Consider the following 17,125-nt stretch of genomic DNA (forward strand, 5'->3'; position numbering starts at 1 on the left):
CTATACCGTGTAGATATAGCACTAACAGGAGGCTTTAAAATTTTCTTTCTAGTGTCCTTCGTTTGAGAGAAAAATGCAAAGGTACAAGACAGCTTTTCCTTGCCAATATCTCTCTTTTGCAAAGAGCTGCGCATTGGAAAATTCAGGGCTATGCCGTGTAGATGATGGCCTAACAGGAGGCTTTAAAATTTTCTTTCTAGTGTCCTTCGTTTGCGAGAAAAATGCAAAGGTACAAGACAGCTTTTCCTTGCCAATATCTCTCTTTTGCAAAGAGCTACGAATTGGAAAATTCAGGGCTATACCGTGTAGATATAGCACTAACAGGAGGCTTTAAAATTTTCATTCTAGTGTCCTTCGTTTGGGAGAAAAATCCAATGGTACAAGACAGCTTTTCCTTGCCAATATCTCTCTTTTGCAAAGAGCTGCGCATTGGAAAATTCAGGGCTATGCCGTGTAGATGATGGCCTAACAGGAGGCTTTAAAATTTTCTTTCTAGTGTCCTTCGTTTGGGAGAAAAATGCAAAGGTACAAGACAGCTTTTCCTTGCCAATATCTCTCTTTTGCAAAGAGCTGCGCATTGGAAAAATCAGGACTATGCCGTGTAGATGATGGCCTAACAGGAGGCTTTAAAATTTTCTTTCTAGTGTCCTTCGTTTGGGAGAAAAATGCAAAGGTACAAGACAGCTTTTCCTTGCCAATATCTCTCTTTTGCAAAGAGCTGCGCATTGGAAAATTCAGGGCTATGCCGTGTAGATGATGGCCTAACAGGAGGCTTTAAAATTTTCTTTCTAGTGTCCTTCGTTTGCGAGAAAAATGCAAAGGTACAAGACAGCTTTTCCTTGCCAATATCTCTCTTTTGCAAAGAGCTACGCATTGGAAAATTCAGGGCTATACCGTGAAGATATAGCACTAACAGGAGGCTTTAAAATTTTCATTCTAGTGTCCTTCGTTTGGGAGAAAAATTCAATGGTACAAGACAGCTTTTCCTTGCCAATATCTCTCTTTTGCAAAGAGCTGCGCATTTGAAAATTCAGGGCTATGCCGTGTAGATGATGGCCTAACAGGAGGCTTTAAAATTTTCTTTCTAGTGTCCTTCGTTTGGGAGAAAAATGCAAAGGTACAAGACAGCTTTTCCTTGCCAATATCTCTCTTTTGCAAAGAGCTGCGCATTGGAAAATTCAGGGCTATGCCGTGTAGATGATGGCCTAACAGGAGGCTTTAAAATTTTCTTTCTAGTGTCCTTCGTTTGGGAGAAAAATGCAAAGGTACAAGACAGCTTTTCCTTGCCAATATCTCTCTTTTGCAAAGAGCTGCGCATTGGAAAATTCAGGGCTATGCCGTGTAGATGATGGCCTAACAGGAGGCTTTAAAATTTTCTTTCTATTGTCCTTCGTTTGCGAGAAAAATGCAAAGGTACAAGACAGCTTTTCCTTGCCAATATCTCTCTTTTGCAAATAGCTGCGCATTGGAAAATTCAGGGCTATGCCGTGTAGATGATGGCCTAACAGGAGGCTTTAAAATTTTCTTTCTAGTGTCCTTCGTTTGCGAGAAAAATGCAAAGGTACAAGACAGCTTTTCCTTGCCAATATCTCTCTTTTGCAAAGAGCTGCGCATTGGAAAATTCAGGGCTATGCCGTGTAGATGATGGCCTAACGGGAGGCTTTAAAATTTTCTTTCTAGTGTCCTTCGTTTGGGAGAAAAATGCAAAGGTACAAGACAGCTTTTCCTTGCCAATATCTCTCTTTTGCAAAGAGCTGCGCATTGGAAAATTCAGGGCTATGCCGTGTAGATGATGGCCTAACAGGAGGCTTTAAAATTTTCTTTCTAGTGTCCTTCGTTTGCGAGAAAAATGCAAAGGTACAAGACAGCTTTTCCTTGCCAATATCTCTCTTTTGCAAAGAGCTGCGCATTGGAAAATTCAGGGCTATGCCGTGTAGATGATGGCCTAACGGGAGGCTTTAAAATTTTCTTTCTAGTGTCCTTCGTTTGGGAGAAAAATGCAAAGGTACAAGACAGCTTTTCCTTGCCAATATCTCTCTTTTGCAAAGAGCTGCGCATTGGAAAATTCAGGGCTATGCCGTGTAGATGATGGCCTAACAGGAGGCTTTAAAATTTTCTTTCTAGTGTCCTTCGTTTGGGAGAAAAATGCAAAGGTACAAGACAGCTTTTCCTTGCCAATATCGCTCTTTTGCAAAGAGCTGCGCATTGGAAAATTCAGGGCTATGCCGTGTAGATGATGGCCTAACAGGAGGCTTTAAAATTTTCTTTCTAGTGTCCTTCGTTTGGGAGAAAAATGCAAAGGTACAAGACAGCTTTTCCTTGCCAATATCTCTCTTTTGCAAAGAGCTGCGCATTGGAAAATTCAGGGCTATGCCGTGTAGATGATGGCCTAACAGGAGGCTTTAAAATTTTCTTTCTAGTGTCCTTCGTTTGGGAGAAAAATGCAAAGGTACAAGACAGCTTTTCCTTGCCAATATCTCTCTTTTGCAAAGAGCTGCGCATTGGAAAATTCAGGGCTATGCCGTGTAGATGATGGCCTAACGGGAGGCTTTAAAATTTTCTTTCTAGTGTCCTTCGTTTGGGAGAAAAATGCAAAGGTACAAGACAGCTTTTCCTTGCCAATATCTCTCTTTTGCAAAGAGCTGCGCCTTGGAAAATTCAGGGCTATGCCGTGTAGATGATGGCCTAACAGGAGGCTTTAAAATTTTCTTTCTAGTGTCCTTCGTTTGGGAGAAAAATGCAAAGGTACAAGACAGCTTTTCCTTGCCAATATCTCTCTTTTGCAAAGAGCTGCGCATTGGAAAATTCAGGGCTATGCCGTGTAGATGATGGCCTAACGGGAGGCTTTAAAATTTTCTTTCTAGTGTCCTTCGTTTGGGAGAAAAATGCAAAGGTACAAGACAGCTTTTCCTTGCCAATATCTCTCTTTTGCAAAGAGCTGCGCATTGGAAAATTCAGGGCTATGCCGTGTAGATGATGGCCTAACAGGAGGCTTTAAAATTTTCTTTCTAGTGTCCTTCGTTTGGGAGAAAAATGCAAAGGTACAAGACAGGTTTTCCTTGCCAATATCTCTCTTTTGCAAAGAGCTGCGCATTGGAAAATTCAGGGCTATGCCGTGTAGATGATGGCCTAACAGGAGGCTTTAAAATTTTCTTTCTAGTGTCCTTCGTTTGCGAGAAAAATGCAAAGGTACAAGACAGCTTTTCCTTGCCAATATCTCTCTTTTGCAAAGAGCTACGCATTGGAAAATTCAGGGCTATACCGTGTAGATATAGCACTAACAGGAGGCTTTAAAATTTTCATTCTAGTGTCCTTCGTTTGGGAGAAAAATCCAATGGTACAAGACAGCTTTTCCTTGCCAATATCTCTCTTTTGCAAAGAGCTGCGCATTGGAAAATTCAGGGCTATGCCGTGTAGATGATGGCCTAACAGGAGGCTTTAAAATTTTCTTTCTAGTGTCCTTCGTTTGGGAGAAAAATGCAAAGGTACAAGACAGGTTTTCCTTGCCAATATCTCTCTTTTGCAAAGAGCTGCGCATTGGAAAATTCAGGGCTATGCCGTGTAGATGATGGCCTAACGGGAGGCTTTAAAATTTTCTTTCTAGTGTCCTTCGTTTGGCAGAAAAATGCAAAGGTACAAGACAGCTTTTCCTTGCCAATATCTCTCTTTTGCAAAGAGCTGCGCATTGGAAAATTCAGGGCTATGCCGTGTAGATGATGGCCTAACAGGAGGCTTTAAAATTTTCTTTCTAGTGTCCTTCGTTTGGGAGAAAAATGCAAAGGTACAAGACAGGTTTTCCTTGCCAATATCTCTCTTTTGCAAAGAGCTGCGCATTGGAAAATTCAGGGCTATGCCGTGTAGATGATGGCCTAACGGGAGGCTTTAAAATTTTCTTTCTAGTGTCCTTCGTTTGGGAGAAAAATGCAAAGGTACAAGACAGCTTTTCCTTGCCAATATCTCTCTTTTGCAAAGAGCTGCGCATTGGAAAATTCAGGGCTATGCCGTGTAGATGATGGCCTAACAGGAGGCTTTAAAATTTTCTTTCTAGTGTCCTTCGTTTGGGAGAAAAATGCAATGGTACAAGACAGCTTTTCCTTGCCAATATCTCTCTTTTGCAAAGAGCTGCGCATTGGAAAATTCAGGGCTATGCCGTGTAGATGATGGCTTAACAGGAGGCTTTAAAATTTTCTTTCTAGTGTCCTTCGTTTGGGAGAAAAATGCAAAGGTACAAGACAGCTTTTCCTTGCCAATATCTCTCTTTTGCAAAGAGCTGCGCATTGGAAAATTCAGGGCTATGCCGTGTAGATGATGGCCTAACAGGAGGCTTTAAAATTTTCTTTCTAGTGTCCTTCGTTTGGGAGAAAAATGCAAAGGTACAAGACAGCTTTTCCTTGCCAATATCTCTCTTTTGCAAAGAGCTGCTTATTGGAAAATTCAGGGCTATGCCGTGTAGATGATGGCCTAACAGGAGGCTTTAAAATTTTCTTTCTAGTGTCCTTCGTTTGCGAGAAAAATGCAAAGGTACAAGACAGCTTTTCCTTGCCAATATCTCTCTTTTGCAAAGAGCTGCGCATTGGAAAATTCAGGGCTATGCCGTGTAGATGATGGCCTAACAGGAGGCTTTAAAATTTTCTTTCTAGTGTCCTTCGTTTGCGAGAAAAATGCAAAGGTACAAGACAGCTTTTCCTTGCCAATATCTCTCTTTTGCAAAGAGCTACGCATTGGAAAATTCAGGGCTATACCGTGTAGATATAGCACTAACAGGAGGCTTTAAAATTTTCATTCTAGTGTCCTTCGTTTGGGAGAAAAATCCAATGGTACAAGACAGCTTTTCCTTGCCAATATCTCTCTTTTGCAAAGAGCTGCGCATTGGAAAATTCAGGGCTATGCCGTGTAGATGATGGCCTAACAGGAGGCTTTAAAATTTTCTTTCTAGTGTCCTTCGTTTGGGAGAAAAATGCAAAGGTACAAGACAGGTTTTCCTTGCCAATATCTCTCTTTTGCAAAGAGCTGCGCATTGGAAAATTCAGGGCTATGCCGTGTAGATGATGGCCTAACGGGAGGCTTTAAAATTTTCTTTCTAGTGTCCTTCGTTTGGGAGAAAAATGCAAAGGTACAAGACAGCTTTTCCTTGCCAATATCTCTCTTTTGCAAAGAGCTGCGCATTGGAAAATTCAGGGCTATGCCGTGTAGATGATGGCCTAACAGGAGGCTTTAAAATTTTCTTTCTAGTGTCCTTCGTTTGGGAGAAAAATGCAAAGGTACAAGACAGCTTTTCCTTGCCAATATCTCTCTTTTGCAAAGAGCTGCGCATTGGAAAATTCAGGGCTATGCCGTGTAGATGATGGCCTAACGGGAGGCTTTAAAATTTTCTTTCTAGTGTCCTTCGTTTGGGAGAAAAATGCAAAGGTACAAGACAGCTTTTCCTTGCCAATATCTCTCTTTTGCAAAGAGCTGCGCATTGGAAAATTCAGGGCTATGCCGTGTAGATGATGGCCTAACAGGAGGCTTTAAAATTTTCTTTCTAGTGTCCTTCGTTTGGGAGAAAAATGCAAAGGTACAAGACAGCTTTTCCTTGCCAATATCTCTCTTTTGCAAAGAGCTGCGCATTGGAAAATTCAGGGCTATGCCGTGTAGATGATGGCTTAACAGGAGGCTTTAAAATTTTCTTTCTAGTGTCCTTCGTTTGGGAGAAAAATGCAAAGGTACAAGACAGCTTTTCCTTGCCAATATCTCTCTTTTGCAAAGAGCTGCGCATTGGAAAATTCAGGGCTATGCCGTGTAGATGATGGCCTAACAGGAGGCTTTAAAATTTTCTTTCTAGTGTCCTTCGTTTGGGAGAAAAATGCAAAGGTACAAGACAGCTTTTCCTTGCCAATATCTCTCTTTTGCAAAGAGCTGCTTATTGGAAAATTCAGGGCTATGCCGTGTAGATGATGGCCTAACAGGAGGCTTTAAAATTTTCTTTCTAGTGTCCTTCGTTTGCGAGAAAAATGCAAAGGTACAAGACAGCTTTTCCTTGCCAATATCTCTCTTTTGCAAAGAGCTGCTTATTGGAAAATTCAGGGCTATGCCGTGTAGATGATGGCCTAACAGGAGGCTTTAAAATTTTCTTTCTAGTGTCCTTCGTTTGCGAGAAAAATGCAAAGGTACAAGACAGCTTTTCCTTGCCAATATCTCTCTTTTGCAAAGAGCTACGCATTGGAAAATTCAGGGCTATACCGTGTAGATATAGCACTAACAGGAGGCTTTAAAATTTTCATTCTAGTGTCCTTCGTTTGGGAGAAAAATCCAACGGTACAAGACAGCTTTTCCTTGCCAATATCTCTCTTTTGCAAAGAGCTGCGCATTGGAAAATTCAGGGCTATGCCGTGTAGATGATGGCCTAAGAGGAGGCTTTAAAATTTTCTTTCTAGTGTCCTTCGTTTGGGAGAAAAATGCAAAGGTACAAGACAGCTTTTCCTTGCCAATATCTCTCTTTTGCAAAGAGCTGCGCATTGGAAAATTCAGGGCTATGCCGTGTAGATGATGGCCTAACAGGAGGCTTTAAAATTTTCTTTCTAGTGTCCTTCGTTTGGGAGAAAAATGCAAAGGTACAAGACAGCTTTTCCTTGCCAATATCTCTTTTTTGCAAAGAACTGCGCATTGGAAAATTCAGGGCTATGCCGTGTAGATGATGGCCTAACAGGAGGCTTTAAAATTTTCTTTCTAGTGTCCTTCGTTTGGGAGAAAAATGCAAAGGTACAAGACAGCTTTTCCTTGCCAATATCTCTCTTTTGCAAAGAGCTGCGCATTGGAAAATTCAGGGCTATGCCGTGTAGATGATGGCCTAACAGGAGGCTTTAAAATTTTCTTTCTAGTGTCCTTCGTTTGGGAGAAAAATGCAAAGGTACAAGACAGCTTTTCCTTGCCAATATCTCTCTTTTGCAAAGAGCTGCTTATTGGAAAATTCAGGGCTATGCCGTGTAGATGATGGCCTAACAGGAGGCTTTAAAATTTTCTTTCTAGTGTCCTTCGTTTGCGAGAAAAATGCAAAGGTACAAGACAGCTTTTCCTTGCCAATATCTCTCTTTTGCAAAGAGCTGCGCATTGGAAAATTCAGGGCTATGCCGTGTAGATGATGGCCTAACAGGAGGCTTTAAAATTTTCTTTCTAGTGTCCTTCGTTTGCGAGAAAAATGCAAAGGTACAAGACAGCTTTTCCTTGCCAATATCTCTCTTTTGCAAAGAGCTACGCATTGGAAAATTCAGGGCTATACCGTGTAGATATAGCACTAACAGGAGGCTTTAAAATTTTCATTCTAGTGTCCTTCGTTTGGGAGAAAAATCCAATGGTACAAGACAGCTTTTCCTTGCCAATATCTCTCTTTTGCAAAGAGCTGCGCATTGGAAAATTCAGGGCTATGCCGTGTAGATGATGGCCTAACAGGAGGCTTTAAAATTTTCTTTCTAGTGTCCTTCGTTTGGGAGAAAAATGCAAAGGTACAAGACAGGTTTTCCTTGCCAATATCTCTCTTTTGCAAAGAGCTGCGCATTGGAAAATTCAGGGCTATGCCGTGTAGATGATGGCCTAACGGGAGGCTTTAAAATTTTCTTTCTAGTGTCCTTCGTTTGGGAGAAAAATGCAAAGGTACAAGACAGCTTTTCCTTGCCAATATCTCTCTTTTGCAAAGAGCTGCGCATTGGAAAATTCAGGGCTATGCCGTGTAGATGATGGCCTAACAGGAGGCTTTAAAATTTTCTTTCTAGTGTCCTTCGTTTGGGAGAAAAATGCAAAGGTACAAGACAGCTTTTCCTTGCCAATATCTCTCTTTTGCAAAGAGCTGCGCATTGGAAAATTCAGGGCTATGCCGTGTAGATGATGGCCTAACGGGAGGCTTTAAAATTTTCTTTCTAGTGTCCTTCGTTTGGGAGAAAAATGCAAAGGTACAAGACAGCTTTTCCTTGCCAATATCTCTCTTTTGCAAAGAGCTGCGCATTGGAAAATTCAGGGCTATGCCGTGTAGATGATGGCCTAACAGGAGGCTTTAAAATTTTCTTTCTAGTGTCCTTCGTTTGGGAGAAAAATGCAAAGGTACAAGACAGCTTTTCCTTGCCAATATCTCTCTTTTGCAAAGAGCTGCGCATTGGAAAATTCAGGGCTATGCCGTGTAGATGATGGCTTAACAGGAGGCTTTAAAATTTTCTTTCTAGTGTCCTTCGTTTGGGAGAAAAATGCAAAGGTACAAGACAGCTTTTCCTTGCCAATATCTCTCTTTTGCAAAGAGCTGCGCATTGGAAAATTCAGGGCTATGCCGTGTAGATGATGGCCTAACAGGAGGCTTTAAAATTTTCTTTCTAGTGTCCTTCGTTTGGGAGAAAAATGCAAAGGTACAAGACAGCTTTTCCTTGCCAATATCTCTCTTTTGCAAAGAGCTGCTTATTGGAAAATTCAGGGCTATGCCGTGTAGATGATGGCCTAACAGGAGGCTTTAAAATTTTCTTTCTAGTGTCCTTCGTTTGCGAGAAAAATGCAAAGGTACAAGACAGCTTTTCCTTGCCAATATCTCTCTTTTGCAAAGAGCTGCTTATTGGAAAATTCAGGGCTATGCCGTGTAGATGATGGCCTAACAGGAGGCTTTAAAATTTTCTTTCTAGTGTCCTTCGTTTGCGAGAAAAATGCAAAGGTACAAGACAGCTTTTCCTTGCCAATATCTCTCTTTTGCAAAGAGCTACGCATTGGAAAATTCAGGGCTATACCGTGTAGATATAGCACTAACAGGAGGCTTTAAAATTTTCATTCTAGTGTCCTTCGTTTGGGAGAAAAATCCAACGGTACAAGACAGCTTTTCCTTGCCAATATCTCTCTTTTGCAAAGAGCTGCGCATTGGAAAATTCAGGGCTATGCCGTGTAGATGATGGCCTAAGAGGAGGCTTTAAAATTTTCTTTCTAGTGTCCTTCGTTTGGGAGAAAAATGCAAAGGTACAAGACAGCTTTTCCTTGCCAATATCTCTCTTTTGCAAAGAGCTGCGCATTGGAAAATTCAGGGCTATGCCGTGTAGATGATGGCCTAACAGGAGGCTTTAAAATTTTCTTTCTAGTGTCCTTCGTTTGGGAGAAAAATGCAAAGGTACAAGACAGCTTTTCCTTGCCAATATCTCTTTTTTGCAAAGAACTGCGCATTGGAAAATTCAGGGCTATGCCGTGTAGATGATGGCCTAACAGGAGGCTTTAAAATTTTCTTTCTAGTGTCCTTCGTTTGGGAGAAAAATGCAAAGGTACAAGACAGCTTTTCCTTGCCAATATCTCTCTTTTGCAAAGAGCTGCGCATTGGAAAATTCAGGGCTATGCCGTGTAGATGATGGCCTAACAGGAGGCTTTAAAATTTTCTTTCTAGTGTCCTTCGTTTGGGAGAAAAATGCAAAGGTACAAGACAGCTTTTCCTTGCCAATATCTCTCTTTTGCAAAGAGCTGCTTATTGGAAAATTCAGGGCTATGCCGTGTAGATGATGGCCTAACAGGAGGCTTTAAAATTTTCTTTCTAGTGTCCTTCGTTTGCGAGAAAAATGCAAAGGTACAAGACAGCTTTTCCTTGCCAATATCTCTCTTTTGCAAAGAGCTGCGCATTGGAAAATTCAGGGCTATGCCGTGTAGATGATGGCCTAACAGGAGGCTTTAAAATTTTCTTTCTAGTGTCCTTCGTTTGCGAGAAAAATGCAAAGGTACAAGACAGCTTTTCCTTGCCAATATCTCTCTTTTGCAAAGAGCTACGCATTGGAAAATTCAGGGCTATACCGTGTAGATATAGCACTAACAGGAGGCTTTAAAATTTTCATTCTAGTGTCCTTCGTTTGGGAGAAAAATCCAATGGTACAAGACAGCTTTTCCTTGCCAATATCTCTCTTTTGCAAAGAGCTGCGCATTGGAAAATTCAGGGCTATGCCGTGTAGATGATGGCCTAACAGGAGGCTTTAAAATTTTCTTTCTAGTGTCCTTCGTTTGGGAGAAAAATGCAAAGGTACAAGACAGGTTTTCCTTGCCAATATCTCTCTTTTGCAAAGAGCTGCGCATTGGAAAATTCAGGGCTATGCCGTGTAGATGATGGCCTAACGGGAGGCTTTAAAATTTTCTTTCTAGTGTCCTTCGTTTGGGAGAAAAATGCAAAGGTACAAGACAGCTTTTCCTTGCCAATATCTCTCTTTTGCAAAGAGCTGCGCATTGGAAAATTCAGGGCTATGCCGTGTAGATGATGGCCTAACAGGAGGCTTTAAAATTTTCTTTCTAGTGTCCTTCGTTTGGGAGAAAAATGCAAAGGTACAAGACAGCTTTTCCTTGCCAATATCTCTCTTTTGCAAAGAGCTGCGCATTGGAAAATTCAGGGCTATGCCGTGTAGATGATGGCCTAACGGGAGGCTTTAAAATTTTCTTTCTAGTGTCCTTCGTTTGGGAGAAAAATGCAAAGGTACAAGACAGCTTTTCCTTGCCAATATCTCTCTTTTGCAAAGAGCTGCGCATTGGAAAATTCAGGGCTATGCCGTGTAGATGATGGCCTAACAGGAGGCTTTAAAATTTTCTTTCTAGTGTCCTTCGTTTGGGAGAAAAATGCAAAGGTACAAGACAGCTTTTCCTTGCCAATATCTCTCTTTTGCAAAGAGCTGCGCATTGGAAAATTCAGGGCTATGCCGTGTAGATGATGGCTTAACAGGAGGCTTTAAAATTTTCTTTCTAGTGTCCTTCGTTTGGGAGAAAAATGCAAAGGTACAAGACAGCTTTTCCTTGCCAATATCTCTCTTTTGCAAAGAGCTGCGCATTGGAAAATTCAGGGCTATGCCGTGTAGATGATGGCCTAACAGGAGGCTTTAAAATTTTCTTTCTAGTGTCCTTCGTTTGGGAGAAAAATGCAAAGGTACAAGACAGCTTTTCCTTGCCAATATCTCTCTTTTGCAAAGAGCTGCTTATTGGAAAATTCAGGGCTATGCCGTGTAGATGATGGCCTAACAGGAGGCTTTAAAATTTTCTTTCTAGTGTCCTTCGTTTGCGAGAAAAATGCAAAGGTACAAGACAGCTTTTCCTTGCCAATATCTCTCTTTTGCAAAGAGCTGCTTATTGGAAAATTCAGGGCTATGCCGTGTAGATGATGGCCTAACAGGAGGCTTTAAAATTTTCTTTCTAGTGTCCTTCGTTTGCGAGAAAAATGCAAAGGTACAAGACAGCTTTTCCTTGCCAATATCTCTCTTTTGCAAAGAGCTACGCATTGGAAAATTCAGGGCTATACCGTGTAGATATAGCACTAACAGGAGGCTTTAAAATTTTCATTCTAGTGTCCTTCGTTTGGGAGAAAAATCCAACGGTACAAGACAGCTTTTCCTTGCCAATATCTCTCTTTTGCAAAGAGCTGCGCATTGGAAAATTCAGGGCTATGCCGTGTAGATGATGGCCTAAGAGGAGGCTTTAAAATTTTCTTTCTAGTGTCCTTCGTTTGGGAGAAAAATGCAAAGGTACAAGACAGCTTTTCCTTGCCAATATCTCTCTTTTGCAAAGAGCTGCGCATTGGAAAATTCAGGGCTATGCCGTGTAGATGATGGCCTAACAGGAGGCTTTAAAATTTTCTTTCTAGTGTCCTTCGTTTGGGAGAAAAATGCAAAGGTACAAGACAGCTTTTCCTTGCCAATATCTCTTTTTTGCAAAGAACTGCGCATTGGAAAATTCAGGGCTATGCCGTGTAGATGATGGCCTAACAGGAGGCTTTAAAATTTTCTTTCTAGTGTCCTTCGTTTGGGAGAAAAATGCAAAGGTACAAGACAGCTTTTCCTTGCCAATATCTCTCTTTTGCAAAGAGCTGCTTATTGGAAAATTCAGGGCTATGCCGTGTAGATGATGGCCTAACAGGAGGCTTTAAAATTTTCTTTCTAGTGTCCTTCGTTTGCGAGAAAAATGCAAAGGTACAAGACAGCTTTTCCTTGCCAATATCTCTCTTTTGCAAAGAGCTGCTTATTGGAAAATTCAGGGCTATGCCGTGTAGATGATGGCCTAACAGGAGGCTTTAAAATTTTCTTTCTAGTGTCCTTCGTTTGCGAGAAAAATGCAAAGGTACAAGACAGCTTTTCCTTGCCAATATCTCTCTTTTGCAAAGAGCTACGCATTGGAAAATTCAGGGCTATACCGTGTAGATATAGCACTAACAGGAGGCTTTAAAATTTTCATTCTAGTGTCCTTCGTTTGGGAGAAAAATCCAACGGTACAAGACAGCTTTTCCTTGCCAATATCTCTCTTTTGCAAAGAGCTGCGCATTGGAAAATTCAGGGCTATGCCGTGTAGATGATGGCCTAAGAGGAGGCTTTAAAATTTTCTTTCTAGTGTCCTTCGTTTGGGAGAAAAATGCAAAGGTACAAGACAGCTTTTCCTTGCCAATATCTCTCTTTTGCAAAGAGCTGCGCATTGGAAAATTCAGGGCTATGCCGTGTAGATGATGGCCTAACAGGAGGCTTTAAAATTTTCTTTCTAGTGTCCTTCGTTTGGGAGAAAAATGCAAAGGTACAAGACAGCTTTTCCTTGCCAATATCTCTTTTTTGCAAAGAACTGCGCATTGGAAAATTCAGGGCTATGCCGTGTAGATGATGGCCTAACAGGAGGCTTTAAAATTTTCTTTCTAGTGTCCTTCGTTTGGGAGAAAAATGCAAAGGTACAAGACAGCTTTTCCTTGCCAATATCTCTCTTTTGCAAAGAGCTGCGCATTGGAAAATTCAGGGCTATGCCGTGTAGATGATGGCCTAACAGGAGGCTTTAAAATTTTCTTTCTAGTGTCCTTCGTTTGGGAGAAAAATGCAAAGGTACAAGACAGCTTTTCCTTGCCAATATCTCTCTTTTGCAAAGAGCTGCGCATTGGAAAATTGAGGGCTATGCCGTGTAGATGATGGCCTAACGGGAGGCTTTAAAATTTTCTTTGTAGTGTCCTTCGTTTGGGAGAAAAATGCAAAGGTACAAGACAGCTTTTCCTTGCCAATATCTCTCTTTTGCAAAGAGCTGCTTATTGGAAAATTCAGGGCTATGCCGTGTAGATGATGGCCTAACAGGAGGCTTTAAAATTTTCTTTCTTGTGTCCTTCGTTTGGGAGAAAAATGCAAAGGTACAAGACAGCTTTTCCTTGCCAATATCTCTCTTTTGCAAAGAGCTGCGCATTGGAAAATTCAGGGCTATGCCGTGTAGATGATGGCCTAACAGGAGGCTTTAAAATTTTCTTTCTAGTGTCCTTCGTTTGGGAGAAAAATGCAAAGGTACAAGACAGCTTTTCCTTGCCAATATCTCTCTTTTGCAAAGAGCTGCTTATTGGAAAATTCAGGGCTATGCCGTGTAGATGATGGCCTAACAGGAGGCTTTAAAATTTTCTTTCTAGTGTCCTTCGTTTGGGAGAAAAATGCAAAGTTACAAGACAGCTTTTCCTTGCCAATATCTCTCTTTTGCAAAGAGCTGCGCATTGGAAAATTCAGGGCTATGCCGTGTAGATGATGGCCTAACAGGAGGCTTTAAAATTTTCTTTCTAGTGTCCTTCGTTTGCGAGAAAAATGCAAAGGTACAAGACAGCTTTTCCTTGCCAATATCTCTCTTTTGCAAAGAGCTGCGCATTGGAAAATTCAGGGCTATGCCGTGTAGATGATGGCCTAACAGGAGGCTTTAAAATTTTCTTTCTAGTGTCCTTCGTTTGCGAGAAAAATGCAAAGGTACAAGACAGCTTTTCCTTGCCAATATCTCTCTTTTGCAAAGAGCTACGCATTGGAAAATTCAGGGCTATACCGTGTAGATATAGCACTAACAGGAGGCTTTAAAATTTTCATTCTAGTGTCCTTCGTTTGGGAGAAAAATCCAATGGTACAAGACAGCTTTTCCTTGCCAATATCTCTCTTTTGCAAAGAGCTGCGCATTGGAAAATTCAAGGCTATGCCGTGTAGATGATGGCCTAACAGGAGGCTTTAAAATTTTCTTTCTAGTGTCCTTCGTTTGGGAGAAAAATGCAAAGGTACAAGACAGCTTTTCCTTGCCAATATCTCTCTTTTGCAAAGAGCTGCGCATTGGAAAATTCAGGGCTATGCCGTGTAGATGATGGCCTAACAGGAGGCTTTAAAATTTTCTTTCTAGTGTCCTTCGTTTGGGAGAAAAATGCAAAGGTACAAGACAGCTTTTCCTTGCCAATATCTCTCTTTTGCAAAGAGCTGCTTATTGGAAAATTCAGGGCTATGCCGTGTAGATGATGGCCTAACAGGAGGCTTTAAAATTTTCTTTCTAGTGTCCTTCGTTTGGGAGAAAAATGCAAAGGTACAAGACAGCTTTTCCTTGCCAATATCTCTCTTTTGCAAAGAGCTGCGCATTGGAAAATTCAGGGCTATGCCGTGTAGATGATGGCCTAACAGGAGGCTTTAAAATTTTCTTTCTAGTGTCCTTCGTTTGCGAGAAAAATGCAAAGGTACAAGACAGCTTTTCCTTGCCAATATCTCTCTTTTGCAAAGAGCTGCGCATTGGAAAATTCAGGGCTATGCCGTGTAGATGATGGCCTAACAGGAGGCTTTAAAATTTTCTTTCTAGTGTCCTTCGTTTGGGAGAAAAATGCAAAGGTACAAGACAGCTTTTCCTTGCCAATATCTCTCTTTTGCAAAGAGCTGCGCATTGGAAAATTCAGGGCTATGCCGTGTAGATGATGGCCTAACAGGAGGCTTTAAAATTTTCTTTCTAGTGTCCTTCGTTTGGGAGAAAAATGCAAAGGTACAAGACAGCTTTTCCTTGCCAATATATCTCTTTTGCAAAGAGCTGCTTATTGGAAAATTCAGGGCTATGCCGTGTAGATGATGGCCTAACAGGAGGCTTTAAAATTTTCTTTCTAGTTTCCTTCGTTTGCGAGAAAAATGCAAAGGTACAAGACAGCTTTTCCTTGCCAATATCTCTCTTTTGCAAAGAGCTGCGCATTGGAAAATTCAGGGCTATGCCGTGTAGATGATGGCCTAACAGGAGGCTTTAAAATTTTCTTTCTAGTGTCCTTCGTTTGGGAGAAAAATGCAAAGGTACAAGACAGCTTTTCCTTGCCAATATCTCTCTTTTGCAAAGAGCTGCGCATTGGAAAATTCAGGGCTATGCCGTGTAGATGATGGCCTAACAGGAGGCTTTAAAATTTTCTTTCTAGTGTCCTTCGTTTGGGGGAAAAATGCAAAGGTACAAGACAGCTTTTCCTTGCCAATATCTCTCTTTTGCAAAGAGCTGCTTATTGGAAAATTCAGGGCTATGCCGTGTAGATGATGGCCTAACAGGAGGCTTTAAAATTTTCTTTCCAGTGTCCTTCGTTTGGGAGAAAAATGCAAAGGTACAAGACAGCTTTTCCTTGCCAATATCTCTCTTTTGCAAAGAGCTGCGCATTGGAAAATTCAGGGCTATGCCGTGTAGATGATGGCCTAACAGGAGGCTTTAAAATTTTCTTTCTAGTGTCCTTCGTTTGCGAGAAAAATGCAAAGGTACAAGACAGCTTTTCCTTGCCAATATCTCTCTTTTGCAAAGAGCTGCGCATTGGAAAATTCAGGGCTATGCCGTGTAGATGATGGCCTAACAGGAGGCTTTAAAATTTTCTTTCTAGTGTCCTTCGTTTGCGAGAAAAATGCAAAGGTACAAGACAGCTTTTCCTTGCCAATATCTCTCTTTTGCAAAGAGCTACGCATTGGAAAATTCGGGGCTATACCGTGTAGATATAGCACTAACAGGAGGCTTTAAAATTTTCATTCTAGTGTCCTTCGTTTGGGAGAAAAATCCAATGGTACAAGACAGCTTTTCCTTGCCAATATCTCTCTTTTGCAAAGAGCTGCGCATTGGAAAATTCAGGGCTATGCCGTGTAGATGATGGCCTAACAGGAGGCTTTAACATTTTCTTTCTAGTGTCCTTCGTTTGGGAGAAAAATGCAAAGGTACAAGACAGCTTTTCCTTGCCAAAGGTACAAGACAGCTTTTCATTGCCAATATCTCTCTTTTGCAAAGAGCTGCGCATTGGAAAATTCAGGGCTATGCCGTGTAGATGATGGCCTAACAGGAGGCTTTAAAATTTTCTTTCTAGTGTCCTTCGTTTGGGAGAAAAATGCAAAGGTACAAGACAGCTTTTCCTTGCCAATATCTCTCTTTTGCAAAGAGCTGCGCATTGGAAAATTCAGGGCTATGCCGTGTAGATGATGGCCTAACAGGAGGCTTTAAAATTTTCTTTCTAGTGTCCTTCGTTTGGGAGAAAAATGCAAAGGTACAAGACAGCTTTTCCTTGCCAATATCTCTCTTTTGCAAAGAGCTGCGCTTTGGAAAATTCAGGGCTATGCCGTGTAGATGATGGCCTAACAGGAGGCTTTAAAATTTTCTTTCTAGTGTCCTTCGTTTGGGAGAAAAATGCAAAGGTACAAGACAGCTTTTCCTTGCCAATATCTCTCTTTTGCAAAGAGCTGCGCATTGGAAAATTCAGGGCTATGCCGTGTAGATGATGGCCTAACAGGAGGCTTTAAAATTTTCTTTCTAGTGTCCTTCGTTTGGGAGAAAAATGCAAAGGTACAAGACAGCTTTTCCTTGCCAATATATCTCTTTTGCAAAGAGCTGCTTATTGGAAAATTCAGGGCTATGCCGTGTAGATGATGGCCTAACAGGAGGCTTTAAAATTTTCTTTCTAGTTTCCTTCGTTTGCGAGAAAAATGCAAAGGTACAAGACAGCTTTTCCTTGCCAATATCTCTCTTTTGCAAAGAGCTGCGCATTGGAAAATTCAGGGCTATGCCGTGTAGATGATGGCCTAACAGGAGGCTTTAAAATTTTCTTTCTAGTGTCCTTCGTTTGGGAGAAAAATGCAAAGGTACAAGACAGCTTTTCCTTGCCAATATCTCTCTTTTGCAAAGAGCTGCGCATTGGAAAATTCAGGGCTATGCCGTGTAGATGATGGCCTAACAGGAGGCTTTAAAATTTTCTTTCTAGTGTCCTTCGTTTGGGAGAAAAATGCAAAGGTACAAGACAGCTTTTCCTTGCCAATATCTCTCTTTTGCAAAGAGCTGCTTATTGGAAAATTCAGGGCTATGCCGTGTAGATGATGGCCTAACAGGAGGCTTTAAAATTTTCTTTCCAGTGTCCTTCGTTTGGGAGAAAAATGCA

This window comes from Pseudophryne corroboree, chromosome 3, assembly GCF_028390025.1.
Source record: "Pseudophryne corroboree isolate aPseCor3 chromosome 3, aPseCor3.hap2, whole genome shotgun sequence".
Classification (NCBI taxonomy): domain Eukaryota; kingdom Metazoa; phylum Chordata; class Amphibia; order Anura; family Myobatrachidae; genus Pseudophryne; species Pseudophryne corroboree.